The following is a 17,658-nucleotide window of genomic DNA, read 5'->3' as shown; positions in this document are numbered from 1 at the left end:
GCATTCCCACAGTCTACAAGGGAGCTTACCCGATCAAAAAACGAGATAAGATTAGTTTGGCAGGATTTGTTCTTGATAAATCCATGTTGGCTCCTAGTAATCACTGCTTTGTTTTCAAGGTGCTTACAGACTGACTGATTTATAATCTGCTCCAGAGTTTTTCCAGGGATTGATGTTAGGGTGACTGGTCTGTAGTTCCCTGGTTCCTCCTTTTTCCCTTTTTTGAAGATAGGGACAACATTAGCTCTCCTCCACTCATCCAGCACTTCACCAGTCCTCCCTGATCTGATTGCTCCTGAAAAAGCCCACCTTGGACCCCTTGTTTTGTGACAACTACAGCCTGGTCAAGGTGATAAAGAGGGTTGTGGTGCAGCAATTGCAAAGACTCTTGGATGAAACAGATTATCTTGAACCATTCCAGTCTGGATTCAGGCCTGGTTATTTGACTCAAGCAGCCTGAGTCACCTTGATGGATGATATTTATTGGGAGAAAGACAGGGGGAGTGCGACCCTGTTATTTTTCCTTGATCTCTTGGCAGATTTTGATACTATTGATCTGGGCTGACTTGGTGAGATTGGTATCAGAGGTACTCTTTTACAGTTGTTTTCAGAGAATAGTACTGGGTGATTTTCTTTTGGCCTCCTGACGGTTGTGCTGTGGGGTGCCACAGGGTACCATCTTGTCCCGAATGCTGTTTAATATTTGTATGAAGTCCTTGGGAGTGGTCATGAGGAGATTTGGGGCAAGGTCTCAGCAGTACGCAGATGATACCGAGCTCTATTTCTCTGTAACATCTGAATTTGGAGAGGCTGTGCAAGCCCTGGACTGGTGTCTGGACTCGGTGGTGGGCTGGATGAGGGCCAATAAACTGTATCTGAATCTTAGCAAGATAGAGGCACTGTGGATTGCTGGTTCCCGAATTCATATAACTGGTCAGTTGCCTGCTTTGGATACGGTCCTACTCCCTCTGAAGGAGCAGGTTTGTAGTCATCAGGTGCTCGTGGATCCATCTTTGTTGCTAGAGGCCCAGGTGACCTCAGTGGCTAGGAATGCCTTTTACCAGCTTTGGCTGGTAAGAGAGCTGTGGCCGTTTCTGGACTGGGATAGCCTGAACACTGTTGCCTTGCACTGGTGACCTTCAGGTTGGATTAATATAATGTGCTCTGCTGCCCTTGAAGTTGGTCCTGAAGCTGCAGCTAGTGCAAAATGTGATGGCCCAACTGCTCACTGGGGCAGGGTATCACCAACATGTCACCCTGCTGCTGAAAGAATTGCACCGGCTGCCTATTAGCTACCAGGCCAAGTGCAAGGTTCTGGTCTTGATGTACAAAGCCATATACAGCTTGGGACCAGGATACCTGAAAGATTATCTTACCCCTTATATACCTGGTCAGTCACTACGCTCTGCAGGTGAGAGCCTCCTGCAGATACCATCGTCTCGGGAGGTCCGTTCCACACAACATAGGAAGTGGACTTTTAGTGTTATGCCTCCTACCCTTTGGAATTCCCTCTCCTTAAATTTTAGACAGGCACCATCTCTGTTATCTTTTTGGCTCCTACTGAAGACCTTCTTCTTTTAACCAGCCTTTTAAATAAAGACCTTATCCTAGTCTGTGCTGAAATTGCTTTTTAAGATGTTTTTTAAGCTTTTTAAAACATGTGTTAAAGCTGTTTAGTATTAATATGTTTTAAAATATTTTAAATACATTTTAATGTCTGTTTTTATGATGTTTTAGAGTGTTTAGTGTTTTTGTTTGTCACCCTGGGCTCCTACTGGGAGGGAGGGTATATAAATTTAATTAATAAATAAGTAAGTAAATAAAAATTAGAAAAGTATAACACATTAAAATGGGATCATAAGCTGCATGTACACTTTTTAAAAAATTCTGTTCAAAAGATAAAATGTAGAATATGCTATTTTTGCAAGTAATTTAAAATACCATGCATGTACACTTTTATTATAATCATAACTGAAATTGTTTACAGTAAACAATTGCCTCCCAAGTTCCTGCTGTGGTTATTTTGTTCTACATCTCCTGCACACACAGAGAAAGGGATTTTTGCTACTGCTGAAATCTATAAACTTACTCAATTTATGAAATTTTCGGACAAAAAGGAAAAGACAACAGTTTTTTAAGCTTTGCAATGGGTTCTAGTTATTGCCCTGAGGTCAACAAATCCCTTGTCAATCACAACCCTCACTTCATTTATTGGCTACAAACCTGAAAGGGCGGGATTAGAGCAGCCAGCTATGAGCTCATTTAACAGAAGTTGTGGGGGGGCTGACGTTTTGGTGTATATCTCTTGAAGCAGACAACCTTGAACTTATGTTTTTTAAAAAAAATGAAAGCTGAGAGACCAGAGATTGGGGTGACTCACCCCGAGATGGCCCCAAAACTCTGGAGTCTTCAAGTAAAAACCGGAGACCTGGCAATCCTACTTCAAAAACCATTTTAAAATGGAACCAGCTTGGAAGGATTGAAAGGATATCTTTTTCAACTTTTTTAACAAACTAGGGAAGAAATGCCCCCCAGGCGCATGCACATGCACACACAGAGCCTGGACTAAGTTCGTAAGGTTTCATTAGGCTTCTTGTGCTTTGGAGAGCCAGCTTACTCACCACTCTGCTTCTTCTCAGGTCCTGCCCTGGACTAAGCTAGCCTGCTATACTGTCTAGACCCAATTGGGTAGGCACATCCACCAGATGCACTAATAGCATCCATCACCTAGAGAGGCTGCCTGAACACTACAGGGGGAGGCGGATATCAGTGTTGCTAACAAGAAATTTTTTCCAAACAGACCCACACCCCAAATCCACAAAAATCTGACCTTAACCCACTAGACACCGTGTTTGATAACATTTTTGCGTTATTGTGAAACACTGTTATGAGGAATTGCTTAAAAAGGTGGATAATAGAATTTAAAAGTACTAGCAACCATTGGTGTGTTGTATTTAAGCTTGGAACTGCAGATATAAATATGTGTGTGGACTAGATGGGCCTTTGCCTGATCCAGCCGCTCTTCCTGTGATGATTATAAGTTGTACTGTTTATACAAAGGAATGCCTTGTGGAATCACCTTATTAAATACAGACTGAGGTTCCTCATTGGTGAGGCAAGTGTGCATGCTCAGGCCATTTATTTCGGGGGCTTATAGTTCCTAATCATCATGTCTCCTTTGGTAGTGCTTAGGCTACATCCCGCTTTGATTGGGTAGAATATTGCCTGAAGACTTTTCTTTTCAGTCAGCCAATTGGCAAGAACCTCCTTGTCTTTATACCTTTAAAAAACAAGCACAGCTGAGGATTGGAGACTTGACTTACAAATCATTCTTTCTGTCACTGGCTCATTGTGTTGTGTTGTGTAAATTACTTTGGTATCCTTTCAATCAAAGGGGTAGCCAACTAGCCATGGCTTACAGCAGAAATGAAACAATAGTCAAGTAGCACTTCAGAGACTGTACATAGGAGCAGAAATGCAAACAATGAAAAATACAAGAAAATATCCGAAAGTAGATTTTTTTTTAAAAGGTTAGATTTTGGTTAGACAGTTTCATGAAATAGATAATAGTGGGTGGGGGGATGAAAGTGAAGTATTTGTAAAAACCACCAGAGTCTGACCATAAAATGTTTGACATCCATTAGATTTCCCACTAACCACTATAGACAGCAAAATTTGGCACCAGACATGCACCTAAAAACACTAGATTTTAGTGGGAAAATCATTAAATTGGCAACAACGGGGGAGATGCTCTGCAGTGCATCACAATACTGTCCTTCCCACCTTGCCTTCCTCCAATTGTAAACCCTTAGGTTTGACAACTCCCTCCCCCATCCATCAAGATTTGTGTTCACTTCATTTACACTTTTAACTTTTATATTTGCTGTGTTTGGTATCAAACCCCTTTAATCCATGGGACAAAGATACTGTGGATTCTTGAGGAGAACTTTATTGATCACATCCAGTCACATTGTTGGCCTAATCCCTCCAGCCCCTTTTTCCTCTGGGCCCTGCTCAAGACAAACTTCTTAAACTCAAACTTATTATTAACAGAATACAACATTGTATTTGCATTCCCTTGGTAACTTTGTCCTGTCCCTCTCTTTGGATGCCTAAACTATATTTCTAAAAGCTCAGCTGAAGTTTTAAGTTTAAGGAAAATTTCATATGGAGGGCAGAAGTAAGTGCCTATGGTAAGCTGTATGTAGGGGCAGTGAGGGCAGCAAAAAAACAATATTTTGCTGCCACTATCAAATCATCACTTTGCCGCCCAGCGGAGCTCTTCAGAATTGTCCAGGGGCTATTGCACTCTGGCCCCAGGGACATGGTAGAACCATCGGAGGCCTGCTGTAATGAATTTGCTAGGCACTTCCAGGATAAAATCTTTAGCATCCGTCAGGACTTAGACTCCAGTGTTTTAGCAGGTGAATCAAGCAAGGTATCCAGAGCATAGCCTTGTCCCGATTTCTTGGATGAGTTTCAGTTGGTACAGCTTGATGAAGTTGACAAGGTGCTTGGACAGGTTCGTGCAACCACTTCTGTGCTGGATCCTTGCCCTTCTTGGCTAATAAAAGCTAGTAGGGATGGAACAGCCGGCTGGGCCAGGGAAGTGATTAATGCCTCTCTGCGAGAGGGGGTGGTCCCTGGCTGCCAGAGAGAGGCAGTAGTGAGACCACTCCTAAAGAGACCCTCCTTGGACCCAGAAAATCTTAATAACTATAGGCCGGTAGCAAATGTTCCATTCCTGGGCAAGGTCCTTGAACGAGTGGTGGCAGGCCAGCTCCAGACACTCTTGGATGAGACCGATTATCTGGATCCATTTCAGTCGGGTTTCAGGCCTGGTTTTGGCATGGAAACAGCCTTGGTCGCCCTGTATGATGACCTTTGTCAGGAGAGAGACAGGGGGAGTGTGACTCTGTTGATTCTTCTTTATCTCTCAGTGGCTTTCAATACCATCAACCATGGTATCCTTCTGGGAATACTGGCTGAGTTGGGAGTGGGAGGGACTGCATGGCAGTGGTTCCGCTCCTACTTGGCGGTGGTTCCACTCCTACTTGGCGGGTCGGCTCCAGAAGGTGGTGCTTGGGAAACATTGCTCGGCACCCTGGATTTTCCAGTATGGGGTTCCACAGGGGTCAGTTCTGTCCCCCATGCTGTTCAATATCTACATGAAACTGTTGGGTTCGGTCATCCGGAGCTTTGGAGTGCATTGCCATCAGTATGCTGATGACTCGCAGCTCTATTTCCCTTTTCATCTTCTTCAGGTGAGGCTGTCAATGTGCTGAACTGGTGCCTGGCTGCGACAATGGACTGGATGAGGGCTAATAAACTGAGGCTCAATCCAGACAAGACTGAGATGCTGCTAGTGGGTGGTTCTTCTGACCAGATGGTGGATGTCCAATCTGTCCTGGATGGGGTTGCACTCCCCCTGAAGGAGCAGGTTTGTAGCTTGGAGGTTCTCCTAGAACCATCTCTGTCACTTGAGGCTCAGGTAGCCTCAGTGGCACGGAGTGCCTTCTACCAACTTCGGTTGGTGGCCCAACTACGCCTCTATCTGGACAGGGATAACCTGGCTTCAGTTGTCCATGTTCTGGTAACCTCCAAGTTAGATTACTGCAATGCACTCTACGTGGGGCTGCCTTTGAAGATGGTTCAGAAACTGCAGCTTGTACAAAATGCAGCAGCCAGATTGGTAACAGGGACCAGACGGTCCGAACATATAAAACCAATTCTGGCCCGCTTGCATTGGTTGCCTGTAAATTTCCGAGCTCGATTCAAGGTGCTGGTTTTAACCTATAAAGCCTTACACGGCTTGGGACCACAATACCTGATGGAACGCCTCTCCCGATATGAACCCACCCGTACACTACGCTCAACATCTAAGGCCCTCCTCCGGGTGCCTACTCCGAGGGAAGCTGGGAGGGTGGCAACAAGGGAGAGGGCCTTCTCAGTGGTAGCCCCCAAATTATGGAATGATCTATCTGATGAGGTGCACCTGGCGCCATCACTGTTATCTTTTCAGCGCCAGGTCAAGACTTTCCTCTTCTCCCAGGCATTTTAGCATGTGTTTTAAATTGTTTTGAATTTTTAAAATTGTGTTTTAAATTGTTTTTAAAAGACGTTTTAAATTTGTATATTTGTTTTTGATGTTTTAGTTGCTGTAAACCATCCAGAGAGCTTCGGCTATGGGGCGGTATACAAATACAATAAATAAATAAATAAATATTATTTGGGGGGCCCAATGCCCTCATTTCCCCCCCTGTCACTACACCCCTGGAGAGGAGCTAGGTTGTTGGACTCTATGAAAACTTCTTTGTCATCATTATCTTCCTAAAGGTCATGAACCTATAAGTAGACAATGCACAGAACAGAAAAAGTGAGCATAGATATGGTGGGAGAGGGAGTGGTGAAGCAGGCCTATTGGCAAATGGAATGGCTTGGGAGTGTGGCTGTTCCTGCCCTGCATGTTCTTGTAGCTTTGTAACTGTTGACACTCAGCTGAACCAAGCTTGGCCTGCTCTAAAGTCCAAACTACCATTAACCAATCATCTCATAATTGGGAGAACCATAGCAGTAGACTGTTCATGGCATGTCAAAAAGAGAGAGAACAATGGCACAGCTATTAGTCCACTGGAGGGAGACTATGCTCCCACACCTACCTGGGAATGGACAACTATGTCAATTTTGACTTCTAATTTTTCTAATCTTAAGTTTGGTTTCCACATTTCCACATTTGCAATTTTTAAAAGTGTGCATGGAAATTCATACACATTTTATTGTGCATTTCTGCTAATATATGCATTTTGTATACAATTTTACCTAGTATGTGCATATCTATCTATCTATCTATCTATCTATCTATCTATCTATCTATCTATCTATCTATCTATCTATCTATCTATCTATCTATCTAATCTACCGCCTAGTATGTGCATTTTTGCAAGGAATTTTGCCCAATAGAAAGGAGTTTTTGTTATTTTCACTAATTATGCATTTTTGCATGCATTTTTCATTTTTGTACACATTTTTGACTGAGAATTGCACCACAAAATTCAAAGAAGGACAGATTTTGAAGGAGAGCTGTGTTTTGGGCCATGTATTGGTATAGGAAGTACAAATCTGGTTGGTTTGCATTAAAACATGAACATAATGCATTTCTCCACCAAATGGGTATAATGGAATATGATGAAATATGAAGAAAGAGGTTTAGATTTGGGGGAGGAAGAGTAAAGTCAGATATAAGGGAAAGTTTCCTCATTCTAAGAGTTTAAAGATATGAATACTGCCTTTGCACCAGAACATAACAGTCCTCATTGTCAAATGTGCCTTGCATGGCTTTGCTGCATGTATGAAGCCACTCTATCAATATTTTCATATTGAGAAGATTTATGGGTGCATCTGAAAAATAATTCTGCCAGCCTTCATGTTAACCATCAGTCTGATTTGCTGGAGTATTACTTCAGTTGAGACATTTTGCAGGTGATCCCACTTGAAGTAATGTTTGCAAGGAATTGGGCCTAATAATTGTAGTCACATTTACACTTGCACAAAAAATTAATTCAGCTTTACCTTCCTCTCCCCAATTCCATTCACCCTGCCTTTCTTCCCTCCTTCCCCACCCCCAAGCAGATACATAAGATATTTGTACACATCACAGATACAATTTACTTGTAGCGGAAACAGAAACCTCAGCAACTATACAAAGCAAAAGGCATTTTAAGTGATCTGTGGTGAAGCAATTCCCTCCACAACAGGTATAAGCAAACCGAAACTGATGCTTTCTACACAAATGATTATAAATAAAAGTCAAAATTTTGTCAAACTGATAGTGTAAGTCTAACATATTACTCCCTTGATATCGTTTGAAGGAAATTAATGTGGAGGGCCAAAGAGATGGAGTCTGCAGTATGTAATGCTCGAGAGGTTTGGCTGCGATTTTGTTCCTAGTGTAGCAGAAATAAATGTTCTTGGCAAGCCTTAAGGGGAAAATAAGACATATATGTAAGTAAGATTAATCTGTAAAGCTGGCATCTATCATGAGTCATCTTTTACATTATAAACCCTGAAATGAACAAGTTTGTGCAGGTCAGATATGTACAACTATGTGGCTACCATGAAGACACCTATGTTACTTCAGATGCAGGCAGCCCTGGTAAACATCTGAACACTAAAGAAGCAGAGCATCTAGGAGAAAGGGGCACGTTCTCATGTTTGTGGAACTCTCCAAGGCATTAAAGAAACAATAATAATGCTTACTAGCAGTTAGTGTGCTACGGTACTGTCACACATCCTCCCCAACATGAGAGATACAAGTTCTGCAATTATCTAGGTGCTTGTATGGCAGGAAGATGCTCTAAGCTCAGGCTCAGAGTACCAGGCTGGGAAACAGGAGAGGACCCTCAGAACTCTAAAACAGGGTTGGAGAACTTCAGGCCTGGGGGCCGGATACACTCTTTCAGGCCTCTTTAACTGACTGCCGAGACTCTCCCAGGCCACACCCCTCATAAGTGATGTCCTTATCTGTGTGTCCTCCTCCTTGAGTACTTTTGTCTGAATGTCTTTGAACTTTGATAATGCCTCTTATTTGCCTGGATGGAGAGAAACTTCTGCCTTTTGCGTGGCTGGAATTTAGCCTACTGCTCACTTTTGCCTATGGCCTCACACACTGCTGCTGTGTGGCCCTAGAAGAGTTGAAAGGATTTGTCAGTTTCATTTCTCTCCATTTCTAATTTTTTCATTCTGAAATTCAGTTCTCCACATTTCAGCAGCAATTTGCAAATTTCCTTTTTAAAAAAAATCATGAAAATTCTTCAGCATTTCAGTGCAAATTTCTTCTAATAAACACATTTATGTATGTAGTTTACACTAAAGTACACTTTTTTGCCAGTCATCTCTTGTCACATAATGCATTTTTGTATGTTTTTCACTAATGTATTTATTTTTATGCACACTTTCCCATAATATATGCATTTTTGAAACACTGGTTGGTTGGCAAACTGCATTGCAAGATTTGGATAAGCATGAATTTTGAAGGATGGCTGTGCTTTGGTTCTCATATTGGTTTGGAAAGGGCGGATATGATTGATTTGGCTTTAAAAGTCGAACGGAACCAAACATCTTCCCCTATCCTTAGCCCCTGAAAGTTTACCCATGAAAAAATGTGGCCCTTCGTCTGAAAAAAATGTTTCCCAAACAGGCTCTAGCAGGTTCTGGGTTGTGTCCCTTACATATGTAAACCTCATAGCATGACTAGCGTCACAGAGGACCACTCAAAGAAAGACAGTTGTGAGTAAGAGAGCCAGTGTGATGAATTGTTAGAGTGTTTGACTGACCTGGGAGACCAGGGTTTGAATCCCCACTCACCCATGAAGCTCACTGGGTGACATTGGTGTTGGAAACAGGTAACCTTGCATGTTGCCACTAGGGAGCAGGGTTATACAGAAGTGCTATTTCTAGTCAGACTCTATAATTTCCTATGATGTAGTTTCCTTTTGGTAGGTTCCCCTCTCCCTTCTTCCTTGTGCTGTGTGTGTCCTCTTCTTGAATCCTCCATTACCACACAGAGCAAGCAGGCATAGGGCAATTTGCAATAAGCTGAAAACTATGGACTGAAAGAAACCTCCATTTTCCTCTTTCTGGTTTCCTAAGCTATGCCTGTATCACAGTATACATGAAGTGTTCGTGAGTAAACTGGAGACAGTTTGATTGCCTTATGACTGTGTGAGTCAGGGCTAAAGGAGGGGAAGGGGAGACTAGTTATTGCTCATTCCTTTGGTGGTGGTGTTTGCCATTTTTACTCTGAAGGACATAATTTTTTCCATAAATCCAAAGATGTGGGCCAGTCACTGTGTCTCATCCTACCTACTTCACAGGGTTGTTGAGAGGATAAAATGGAGTGGAGAGGACCATGAACATTACTTTGAGCTCTTTGGATGAAAGGTGGTACATAAATGTAATAAATAAAAAATAAATTCAAAAAAGTAAGTTGCTAAGAATTAGTACCTCAGAGAAGTTAAGTATATGACTTATGAATGGGAAAATCTCTAGTTTACATCTGTCAGGCCACCCATGACCCTGATGTTTAATCCAGCACCACTGACAGCTTCCCCAGGGACAGTCATGAAGATATATATATATCTCAGAAGATTTAGACATTTCTATACCACTTAATCAGAGCCAGTGTGGTGTAGTGGTTAAGGTGTTGGACTATGACCTAGTAGACCAGGGTTCGAATCCCCACATAGCCATGAAGCTCACTGGGTGACCTTGGGCCAGTCACTGCCTCTCAGCCTCATGAAAACCCTATTCACAGGGTCGCCACAAGTTGGAATCGACTTGAAGGCAGTACATTTACATTTACATTTATACCACTTAATATAGAAAAATCTCTAAGTGGTTTACAGAAAACTGAAACAACAATAACAGGCAACTTAAACAAATGTTACATTAATATATATTAACAAATATCAACCAATATCAGTTCCTTCTCCTTCTGACATCTCTCTCATTCTCCTGGGTTTCACCCATGACTATGGCTACTCACCTTGCAATAGCTTATGAAAGGGAAGTACCTCCTGGATTAAAACCATCTTTAGGGCAAGTATTTTGAGCTGAGTGTAACACTTAGGCATTTTCATTTAAACACTGTTGTCCTCCTCTCATCTTTGATTTAAGTCAATAGACAGAAACTAGAATGCTAATACCAACAATGCTCAGCACTTATGCTTTAATACATATATATATATTCACTAATAGGCAAAAAACCTTGCGGTTTAAGAACGTACCTATAGCCCACAGCTATTCTATCAAACTTTAAAAAGCAGGGAAATTGGGCAGCTATAGTGAATGCACCAGGGGAGCAGAACTCCTCTCTGAGAATTGGACTGCCCTACAAATGGGTCAAAATGCGAACACCATTTGGGTTGGTCTTTCACAGTCCAATCCACTTCCTGTGTAGCTTGGAAGAATTTGGTAAAATGTGCCTCTGAGCATATGGTGAGTGGTGGCAACACCTGCAATCAGCCCAAATAACAGAAACAAGACATGTGCTGTGCTGATCTTGTTTTAGCAGGGAGGAAGCAACATGATTAAGACAGTTGATATAGTTCAGATGGTCACTTTGAATATGTCTGATTTCCTTTGCAATTTTAGTGAAGTTTCCTATAGGAAATCTTTTTATTTTGTTTCTATTTCTGTGAATATGTGAAGTACAGCAACTCTTTGCAAAATGTATACTAAAAAAACTCCAAACATAATTGTGGAATAATGGCGCTGACTTCTGCAGAATAGTCTCCAGTGGACCTCAGGAGTGTCTCAATTTGCACAAGATAAAACAGTGGGAGGTGAAATATATTCTAGCAAAATGCTAGGTGTGCTCTATGTTTTTAATTGACTGTGCCCACCTTGCCTTAAATGAAGTGGTTTAAACATAGCAGGCTGAAAATATGCATCCTCTTTTTTCCAGCAGCTAGAGTCATTGCTGAAGTAGCAACATATTGGAATCAATCTGATTTTTCATCAAACTACAGGTCCAAATTCCACTGTTAATGCACCCAAAATAGAAATAGAACATAACCTCCAATTTGAAACACAAAAGGCTGTCTTCACCATCATATGACACTGACCAATAAAAAGGCTTTGAAATTAATAAAAATAAATTTGACACAGATTTCTGGGATGAATAATGAGGGAAATAAAATTTTCTAGTGTAGATTCTCTGTAGAAACATTAATAACAGAGGAAAGAAGCAAAGTAAGAAGAACACCAACAAACATACAAAAATATAATTCTCCATCTTTGGAGATGGCAGGTGTTGCCACCACTCACCATATGCTCAGAGGCACATGTTACCAAATTCTTCCAAGCTACACAGCAAGTGGATTGGACTGTGAAAGACCAACCCAAATGGTGTTTGCATTTTGACCCATTTGTAGGGCAGTCCAATATCTCAGAGAGGAGGTCAGGTCTCCTGCTCCCCTGGTGCATTCACTATAGCTGCCCAATTTCCCTGCTTTTTAAAGTTTGATAGAATAGCTGTGGGCTATAGGTATGTTCTTAAACCTCAAGGTTTTTCCTATTAGTGAATTCCCCTGCTTTTTAATCCGGGAGGTAAGAAATGGGATCCTGTGCAAGTTTGCTGAGAATGGATGGATCATTTGCATGCTTATTGAGTTCAATAGGATTTACTTCCCTGCAATCATGCTTAGGATAGGTGAAACTGACCACAGAGGATGGGGAGGGGAGGAGGAAGAGGAGGGAGGGGAAGAAATGCAGAGGGGAGGACTGGAAGGGGAGCAGGCAGGATGGGGAGGGGAGGAGGACAGGTTTGATCATTTGCATGTTTATTAAATTCAGTGCGATTTACTCCCGTGCAATCATGCTTAGGATAGGTAAAACTGACCGGGGGGGGGAGGTAGGGAGGGCTTGAGTGGGCAGGGGAGGAGGAAGGGGGAGGAGAGGAGAGGGGAAAAGCAGGTCTGATCATTTGCATGCTTATTTTCAATGGGATTTACTCCTATGCAATCTTGGTTAGGATAGGAAACACTGACCATGGGGGAGGAGGAGTGGGAGTGGGAAGGAGCGTATTGGAGGGGGGCAAAGGAAGGTGGAAGGGAGGGCAGGTTTGATCATTTGCATGCTTATAAAGTTCAATGGTATTTACTTCCGTGCAATCATGTTTAAGATAGGTAAAACTGACCATGGGGAGGAGAAAGGGGAGGAGGGGGAAGGGGAAGGGGAAAGAGGGGGTTGGAAGGGGATGGGGAGTGAGAGGCAAAGGAAGGGGGAGGGAAGGGGCAAGAGGAGGGGATAGGAGGAAGGAGAAGGGAGGGTGGGTTTGATCATTTGCATATTTTTTAGTTCAGTGGGATCTATTTCTATGCAATCATGTTTGAAAATGAAAATGGACTGCCTTCAAGTCAATCCCCACCTATTGTGACCCTTTGAATAGGGTTTTCATGGTAAATAGTATTCAGAGGTGATTTCACCATTGTCTTCCTCTGAGGCTAAGAGGCAGTGACTGGCCCAAGGTCATCCAGTCAGCTTCATGGCTGTGTGGGGATTCGAACCCTGGTCTCCCAGATCGTAGTCCAACACTGACCCAGGGAAGGGGCAGGGAGTGGGAGGGGAGGAGATTGGGTGGGTGGGCACTGGGCAGAAGGGAAGCCCCTTTCCTTTCCAAAAGGAAAACATTGTAAACAGAATCATTCTTTTTCAGCCTTTCCCCCACCTTTTTATTCTACAGCAGACACATGTAGCCTCCCACCCAAATTTAAACCAAAGCTGTCCCTGGCCACATCCACACCAGGCCTTTATTTCACTTTGGACAGTCATGGCTTCTCTCAAAGGATCCTGGGAAGTGTAGCTAGTGAAGGGTGCTGAGAGTTGCTAGGAGACGCCCTGTTCCCCTCAGAGACCTTGTCAGAGTGGCTGACTGTTAAACCATTCTCTCAGGGGAATAGGAGTCTCTTAGCACCCTTCACAAACTACACTTCCCAGGATTCTTCGAGGGAAGCCATGACTGTCTCACATGAAGTCAAAGTCTGGTGTGGCCCCCTGATTAGCCAAGCCCAGCAGCTGTGAGGCTTTTAGAACGCTGACAGTTGGTTCTCACTGAGCATGCTCCACGCTATCATTGGGTCCCAGCCAAAATTTATTAAATTAATTAAAAATCAGCCAGGCATTTTTTAAACTTTTAAACTGCAGCAGATGAAGGTCAGAGTATGGGGCAAGGTCAGTATTAGGATTACAGGTACTCTGAACATGGCTGATTTTTAATGAATTGCAACAGATTATGAGAACTCTGACAGAAAAAAGTCCAAAAGGGCTCTGGGTTTTTTCTCTCTCTCTTTTTAGACTTTGAACTCTCGATTCTCTCTGACTGTTTTGTGTATCGCCATGAACATTGAGAGGTTTGTTAAGCAAGCGTTTCTGAGTTCAGGACTGTACATTTTGTAAGGTTTTGTTTTGAAATGAGCTTATGCGAAGCATCAGAATGGCATGGGGGTATTTTCAATTTAACATTGTGGAATGTGAAAAATCCCCGCTGGCTGTAATATATCAAAGTTCTGCTCTGTTCATTTGGACACATTGGCACCACATGGCCTGAACCTGGAGGACGGTACCACCCCTACTTAGCTTCTGCAAAGGAAGCCCCTCTGAGCATTCCATCCTTGAAGCTCTATAACTGCCACCTTGGTAACAGCATTTGTATGTTAGCAGCTGATGAAGGTGGAAGCTGAAACGTTTTGTTAATATAATAAAAACCTCAGTTTGGTTAATCACAATTACGTTCATGTATATATATAATCTAAGTTGTTTTTAATGTCTGTTTTTATTGGCATTTTCACTTAATACATTGGACTGGTTACTGTAAACCACATCAAGATTTTTTGTTCGAGTAAGCAGTATATACATTTTTGTTAAATAAATAAATCTTGCTGGGAGGATGACTGAGAGAAATTGAGTACTGTATATCAACCCTGCAGTGTAAGTCCAGTGTTGTTACCCAGTCTCCTGGTGTGTTGGATTTTAAGGGAAATGCAGTGAAGTTGACTGTGTTCCATCCATGGGAAAAAAATAGGAGTACTCTTGTGGGTGTCATTTTTGTCCCAACAAAGCATCACATGACCATGCTAAGTCAACCCTTAAACTGAACAGCATCTCACTCTTGCTTTTTCCTGTCTCACTGATGGTAATCTGCTTCATTTCTGTCACAAAAGTTGAGCGATGCAACAGGTTAAATGGTACAAACTGTATATAGGCTGAAAGTCTGGTCTGACCTTTGCTCCACACCCCCTCCCACCTGTCCTCATTAGGGCCAAAAGTGCATGGTTCTTATTAATGCTTGACTTTTGTTTCACCCCTGCCAGACATGCTAAAACAGATCATGCTGTTGCATCAGTTTTACAGGAAACCTCACATTTTGGTAATGGTCTTTAGTTGGAATTATGCTTCCTTTCTGGCGTTTATACTGTATGTTCTGCAAGGAGGACAGGGACAGACAGGGAAAGAGAGCTGTGCTCTCCACCATAACTGAAGATAGCAGGCTAGCTTAGGGGATACAGGACACGCTAAATGGCAAACACAACTCTGACATCCAGCACCTTCCTTACAATCTCTGCCTCCCAGTGCCTGCTGTCTAAGGCAGCTGCCTCACTCTGCCTTGTGGGTGTAGCCTTATTGCACACAATGGGACTTGCCTCTGAGTAGACATTTTAGGATTGCATCATTGTTGTCGTTGTTGTGCAGTGATGGTGGTTTCAGAATCAGAAATAGATATTTCATCTAAAAATGTTAAGACTAACAGCAAAATAAGTGAGCAAGCATCAAACTATATTCAGAGGGGAATGGAGTAAGGAAAGATTAAGAACATAAGAAGAGCCTTGTGCTGGATCAGGCTAGTGGCCCATCAAGTCCAGCATCCTGTTCTCACAGTGGCCAACCAGGTGCCCATGGAAAGCCCACAAGCAGGACCTAAGTTCAAGAGCACCCTCCCCTCCTGCAGCTACTGACAACTGCTTTTCAGAAGCATACTGCATCTATGGTGGCAGAGCACAGCCATCATGGCTAATAGCCACTGATAACCTTTTCCTCCATAAATTTGTCTAATCTTCTTTTAAAGCCATCCAAGTTGGTGGCCATCACTGCCTCCCATGGGAATGAATTCAATAGTTTAACTATGTGCTGCATGAAGAAGTACTTTCTTCTGTCTATCCTGAATCTTCCAACATTGTTTCATTGAACATCCATGAATTCTAGTGTTATGAGAGAGGGAGAAAAGCTTTTCTCTATCTACTTTTTCCATGCCATGAATATTTTTATACACTTCTATCATGTCACTTCTGACTTGCCTTTTCTGTAAACTAAAAAGCCCCAAATGCTGCAACCTTTCCTCATAGGGGAATTGCTCCATCCTCTTGATCATTCTTTTTGCCCTTTCCTGAACCTTTCCCAACTCTACAATATTCTTTTTGAGATGAGGTGACCAGAACTGCACACAGTATTTCAAATGCAGCCGCACCATAGATTTATACACCTTATGATATCAGCAGATTTATTTTCAATACCTTTCCTAATGATCTCTATCATGGAATTCACCTTTTTCACAGCTGCCGCACACTGGGTTGACATCTTCATTGAGCTATCCACTATGACCCCAAGGTCTTGTTCCTGGTCAGTTACCGCCAGTTCAGACCCCATGAGAGTATATGTGAAATTAAGATTTTTTGGACCTATATGCATAACTTTGCACTTGTTTACACTGGATTTCATTTGCCATTTTACTGCCTATTTACTCCGTTCGGAAAGGTCCTTTTGGAGCTCTTCACAATCCCTTTTTGTTTTAACAACCCTGAACAATTTAGTATCATCAGCAAACTTGGCAACCCCGCTGTTCTTTGAGCATTCCATCCTCGAAGCTCTATAACTGCCACCTTGGTAACAGCATTTGTATGTTAGCAGCTGATGAAGGCGGAAGCCGAAATGTTTTGTTAATACAATAAAAACCTCTGTTTTGTTAATCACAATTATGTGTGTGTGTGTGTGTGTATACACACACACATACACACGTTATAGCAAATATGAAATTATATTTAATGTATCTGTTGTCTTTTTAAAAATCCCCCATGTATATCAGGACTGTATTGGGACTGTTGAAAGGAGAGCTTTTAATCCTTCCCTCCTGTTGTAGCCCTAATAAAAAATTGCCCTTCCAGATCCTATTTACTGTGGGAGGGAAACTGAAGTGGTAATTGTGACAGAAGAAGAAGGAGAAACTCCCTTTCAAGGTAGACCAGCTGCACATCTCCAGTTATCCAGGAGAGCTGCCACCACTTTCTGCAACCCCTTTTCCCAGACAGGAAGAATATGGGGGTGGGGGTGTTCCAATTAATTTAAGATCTCCAGAATCCTGGACCAACGCCTCTTGCATTTCCAGCTGATGCCTTGGTATTTTACTGTGAGAACTTAAGTCAGCACCCCACTCTTCCTATGCTGCTCCCAGCAATCTGAAGAGTTTGCTTTTCTTTAGACCCCCCACCAATCCTTTTACCTGGTAATGGGAAATTCCAAACGCCCTAGGATGTGGGTGGGGCATCTATACACCCTAAGAGTTTGGCAACCAAGCACTCAGACCCGACTGTCCAACTTAGATAACGTTTATTAAAGGCAAAAGAAAGCAAGGGAAGCGCAAATGAACAGAGCAGAACTTTGAAATAAAAAGGAGCTCTTTAGCTCAATTTTCTATCTGATCCCAAGGCACTACTTACATTCAGGCTTTTGGTCTCCTCATGTGTAAAGCTGTTTGACTGGTCAAGTGCAGTTTTTTTTCTGATAGTGGATGAGGGACACAGGCTGCATATCACAGCCCACCTTTTAAGGATTTTTCATCCCACGTGTATTTAAGGGATACATGGCTCCCTTGGACCAATTAAAGCTTAAATCACTTACTGCAGATAACGGGATTAACCTTTTGGGAGGAGGGAGGGGATGCTGGACACAGCCTGGGCAGAGGAAAGGGCCATGTTCCTGAGGTTTTGGATTCCAGCTGGGCTGCCCAGATGAAATAGTTAGGAGTAAAGCACCAACCATGCATGTTCCAAGTGACGTGAACCACTGAGGGGCTAGACAGAAAGGCAATCTATTCTTCCCTTTGCTGAT

At 42.6% G+C, this 17,658-nt stretch overlaps 1 long non-coding RNA gene across 1 annotated transcript in view; it reads right to left on the bottom strand.

The window, feature by feature from the left end:
* The window catches only part of LOC133388310 (uncharacterized), a 36,235-nt gene extending 18,904 nt beyond the window's left edge, over nt 1-17,331 (bottom strand). Inside the window, exon 1 of the long non-coding RNA XR_009763731.1 lies at nt 17,268-17,331. This is a non-coding gene — a long non-coding RNA (uncharacterized LOC133388310). The remainder of the gene's footprint in view (nt 1-17,267) is intronic.
* Between the last annotated feature and the right edge of the window lie 327 nt (nt 17,332-17,658).

The sequence above is a fragment of the Rhineura floridana genome, chromosome 7, assembly GCF_030035675.1.
Source record: "Rhineura floridana isolate rRhiFlo1 chromosome 7, rRhiFlo1.hap2, whole genome shotgun sequence".
NCBI lineage: Eukaryota > Metazoa > Chordata > Lepidosauria > Squamata > Rhineuridae > Rhineura > Rhineura floridana.
The sequence above is the reverse complement of the archived record's forward strand: the minus strand, read 5'-3'. Positions and strand labels throughout refer to the sequence as shown.